Source organism: Nomascus leucogenys, chromosome 21, assembly GCF_006542625.1.
Source record: "Nomascus leucogenys isolate Asia chromosome 21, Asia_NLE_v1, whole genome shotgun sequence".
Taxonomy (NCBI): domain Eukaryota; kingdom Metazoa; phylum Chordata; class Mammalia; order Primates; family Hylobatidae; genus Nomascus; species Nomascus leucogenys.
In genome coordinates, this window is record NC_044401.1 from 13973184 (window position 1) to 13978152 (window position 4969).

General features: G+C 41.7%; 1 pseudogene across 1 annotated transcript; it reads left to right on the forward strand.

Moving 5' to 3' along the window:
* Window positions 1–3018: 3018 nt before the first annotated feature.
* LOC105738534 lies at window positions 3019–4170 on the forward strand (annotated as a pseudogene). Its single transcript, XR_004027568.1, has 2 exons — window positions 3019–3992; window positions 4076–4170. The product of XR_004027568.1 is annotated as a citrate synthase, mitochondrial-like (transcript).
* The last annotated feature ends 799 nt before the right edge of the window (window positions 4171–4969 follow it).

Sequence of the window (4969 nt, forward strand, 5' to 3'; positions counted from 1 at the left end):
GTTGAGGCTGCAGTGAGCTGTGATTGCACTACTGCACTCCAACTTGAGTGACAGAGTGAGGCCTTGTCTCAATAAAAAAAAAAAAATAAAGACAAACTGTCATGAAGAATCTATCAGTATTCTTGATTCTTGCTTCTGAATCTAACTTTTTAAAAAATTACCAGTAGTTGGAATGATTAATAAATGAAAGAGGCAAAGAAAAATTTGAATAAAACCCTCTTCCACTCTCTCCTCCACATTCATCTAACTGTGGAGCAATCAGGGTGTTAAAAGAAAATGTAACTAGAGAAAGCTGGATTCCAATCCAGGTTTTTCAGTTTAGAGCTCTTAAGTAGTTTAAGTGTATGAAAATAATTATATCTGTCTAGAAGGATTCTGTGAGTTTTTTTTTTTTTTTTTGACTGAGTCTCGCTCTGTCGCCCAGGCTGGAGAGTACTGGCGCAATCTCAATTCACTGCAAGCTCCTTCTCCCAGGTTCACGCCTCAGCCTCCCGAGTAGCTGGGACTACAGGCACCCGCCACCATGCCCGGCTAATTTTTTGTATTTTTAGTTTAGATGGGGTTTCACCGTGTTAGCCAGGATGGTCTCGATCTCCTGACCTCGTGATCCACCCACCTCAGCCTCCCAAAGTACTGGGATTATAGGTGTGAGCCACCGCGCCCAGTCAAGGTTTTATGATATCAAATGTAGCATGCCTGGCATAGGGCCTGGTGCATAATAGATATTCAAAATACTACAGGTACTTTTATTTTTATTTTAGAGTCAGGGTCTCTCTCTGCCACCCAGGCTGAAATCCAATGACCTGATGATCACAGTTCACTGTAACCTCAGACTCCTGGACTCAAACAGTCCTCCCACCTCAGCCTCTTGAGTAGCTAGGACTACAGGCATGTTCCACCACACCCAGTTAATTTTTATTTTATTTTCTTTTATTTTGTAGAGACGAGATCTTGCTGTGTTGTCCCAGGGTGGTCTCAAACTCCTGGCCTCAAGAAATCCTCCTGCCTTGGCCTCCCAAAGTGCTGGGATTACAGGTAGCTTTAATTCTTTTTCTGTTGTTGTTGTTATACTGGTTGAGCTAAGAATATCCCCCCATATACTTTGTGTGCTACTGTAGAAACTAAGTTACATTGTAAAATATTTTCCAAATTGCCTCTCTATTAAATATGAACATTTTCTTTGAAAATTCCAAAGGCATCAACAAATCTAAGGAGGATACAGAATGGAAAAATTTAAATATTTCTAAAATATAGTACTTTTGTCACAGTCAGAATGGTTTAATAATGTGTTCAAAATGTTGGATGTTTTGAGATCTTCAGATGAAAGGCACTGCGGAAATAAGATGTCATTACAGTTCATTTGACTACACCTTACCAAACAAATTTTTTAAAATTATGGAATCAAAACATGTAGCTCACCCTTCCTATCATATTATCCCTGTAAACATGCAGAAAATCTCTAAATTATTAGTGAACTTGAATAACAATATATAAAATTATGATCCCAAAAATGAAAACACAGTATTGTATCCCTTAAATAGTGAAATGATAATTAAATAATATGTATGTATGTATTTATTTATTTATTTTTGAGACAGAGTCTTGCTCTGTCCCCCAGGCTGGAGTGCTGTGGCACAATCTTGGCTTACTGCAACCTCTGCCCCCTGGGTTCAAGCAATTTTCGTGCCTCAGCCTCCCAAGTAGCTGGGATTGCAGGCATGTGCCACCATGCCCAGCTAATTTTTAAAAATGTTTTTAGTAGAGACGGGGTTTCGCCATATTGGCCAGGCTGGTCTCGAACTCCTGACCTGAAGTGATCCACCTGCCTCGCCCTCCCAAAGTGCTGGGATTACAGGCGTGAGCCACCACGCCTGTCCTAAATAATATTATATAGAGAGGAAAAGGTGAAAGCTGTTTGGACAAATTAATATTTAAAGAAAAGACTTCTCAACATAGAATATGTAAAGCTAAAATGATATCTCATCTTAAATACTGTCATCACGTTCCTTATTTTCCTCTCCAAGAAAAAAGAACCAGAAGTTTATTTGTTCTGAGGATTCAGGAATGAATTTTCATATCATGTGGTTTAGTTTGATGATTTTTTTCGGAGAGACAGACTACCTGGAATGATATGATTTTTCTCAATTCATTCCTGTTTTTCCTTCCGTGTTCATGTATCTTCATTCATCACAAATATTATGGAATGAACCCACATCAAAGGACCTTGACCATAAAATGTTAAGAATACAAGAAAACCAATGAAAATCCTTAACACCATTCAAAGATCTTTGTCTCTTACAGGCACTGATGACATGTAGTAACACAAAAGAATGTTGTCACCCTTCTGGAATAGTGAGTGAGTCCAGTAAACTTGTGTTTGATTCAGGTCATGTGTTGTTTGGCTGGGCTATTCAACACTACTGTAAATTCGGAAATGGATTTTCCAAACACATTTATTTTCTTTTAGATTGTTTACAAAATCTTTCTGAGTAATTTTGAAACTTAAAATGTATATTTCTTATTATAAAAGCAACATGTGTTCACTGTACAAAAGCTAGACAACAGGAGAAAAAACATATTTTGTATTCTGTGTTTAACATTTTTGTTTAAATCCTAATCTGTCCAAAAACATTCTCATCTTTTCCTTTCTATAAACATTATTTAACTCTTATGAATAAACACAATATTTTTTATTATTGGGATCATCATTTTGCATATTCTATTTAAAATTTGCTGACATAAGAAACAAGAAACAAATAAGAACATACAAATAAACAAATCCCCACCAGTAACCCTGTCATTAGGTATAATCACTATTAACTTGTTGGATGTCTATTTTTCCAGAATTTTCTCAATTTGCAAATCATTGTCAGAAGCAATAGGTCTTAAATTGATTTATTTGTAATCCAAAAATGCATTGGCTCTGTGCATTCTGAAGGTATATGTTGTTCCATCTTCTACTCCACACACTGCTAAGAACTATTGGAAAGTCACTCTTAATAAGTTCATAGTTGGCAGTGGGCAGGGCCTTGCTGAGAACCCCTGGCTGGGCACCTGCTGCGGGTTCATCTACGCGTTCCCTCAGCTGCCTCCTTTCAACCTTGTCCACCCCATTGCGGCCTCTGGTGCCGCGGTGGTGGTTCCTGTTCCTGCCGCAGCTCTCTCCCCTTTTTCCCTCTCCACCAGATCGCGGAGTTCACTCACCACGGTTTTACCCAGGTGGCTGCCAGGCTCTTGGGAAGCAACAGTGCATCTTGTCTTGTTCTTGCTGCCTGGCATGCCAGTGCTTCCTCCAAGAGTTTGAAAGACATATTGGCTGACCCGATAGTTAAGGAGCAGGCCAGAATTAAGACCTTCAGGCAGCAACATGGCAAGAAGGTGGTGGGCCAAATCACTGCAGACATAATGTATGGCGGCATGAGAGGCATTAAGGGATTGGTGTATAAAACATCAGTTCTTGATCCTGATGAGGGTGTCCGTTTCCGAGGCTTCGGTATCCCTGAATACCAAAAACTGCTACCCAAGGCTAAGGGTGGGGAAGAACCCCTACCCAGGGGCTTATTTCGGCTGCTGGTAACTGGACAGATCCCAAGAGAGGAACAGGTGTCTTGGCTCTCAAGAGAGTGGGCAAAGAGGGCAGCTCTACCTTCCCATGTGGTCACCATGCTGGACAACTTTCCCACCAATCCACACCCGTGTCTGAGCTCAGTGCAGCCTGGCAGCCCTAAACAACTTTGCCTGAGCATATCCAGAGGGTGCCAGTCAAACCAAGTACTGGGAGTTGATTTATGAAGACCATGCGTATCTAATCACAAAGCTACCTTGTATTGCAGAAAAGGTCTACCGAAATATCTGTGGAGAGGGCAGTGGTATTGGGGCCACTGAGTCTGAGCTGGACCGGTCCCACAGTTTCACCAACATGTTAGGCTATACTGATGCTCAGTTCACTGAGCTCATGCACCTGTAGCTCACCATCCACAGTGACCATGAGCACAGCAATATAAGTGCTCATACCAGCCATTTGGTGGGCAGTGCTCTTTCAGACCCTTCCCTGTCCTTTGCAGCAGCCATGAATGGGCTGGCAGGTCCTCTACATGGACTGGCAAATCAGGAAGTGCTTGTCTGGCTAACACAACTACAGAAGGAAGTTGGCAAATATGTGTCAGATGAGAAGTTACGAGACTACATTCAACTCGAGATGGGTTGTTCCAGGTTATGGCTGTGCAGTACTAAGGAAAACTGAGCCACAATGTACCTGTCAGCAAGAGTTTGCTCTGAAACATCGCATAATGATCCTATGTTTAAGTTGGTTGCTCAGCTATACAAGATTGTGCCCAATATCCTCTGACAGTAGGGTAAGGCCGAGAATCCTGGGCCCAATGTAGATGCAAACGGTGGGGTGCTCTCCAGTACTATAGCATGACGGAGATACATTGCTACGCGGTCCTGTTTGGGGCATCACAGGCATTGGGTGTACTGGCACAGCTCATCTGGAGCCGAGCCTGAGGCTTCCCTCTAGAAAGACCCAAGTCCATGAGCACAGGTGGTCTGATGAAGTCTGTGGACTCTAAGTCAGGGTGAAACTGGAGACTGGGGGAAACTGACTATCAGAAAGTGAGGAAGCCTTAAAAAAAAAGTATATTTTTGTTTCAGGGGGCCTTTTAAAGACTTAAGATTAAATTGTATCTGAGGCACTGATAATCTGTTTGAGGTTAAAATATTAATTAAGACTTTAAAAAATGAAAAATGAGCCGTTCTTCCCTAACCAGCTCCCTTCCCTTGCCTGGTATTAGTTGCCCATCAACTTTAGGATGACCAGAACTAATGCATGTGCTATGGTTTAGGTTTGGTCCCTCTCTATCTCTAGAGTGAGAATCTGGCTCCTCTTTCTCTGGGTCAAAGCCAGTTGCAGAGAATATGCAGTCACTTTGGAGCTTTTGCTTCTTCTCTGCCAAACCTCATAGGAATC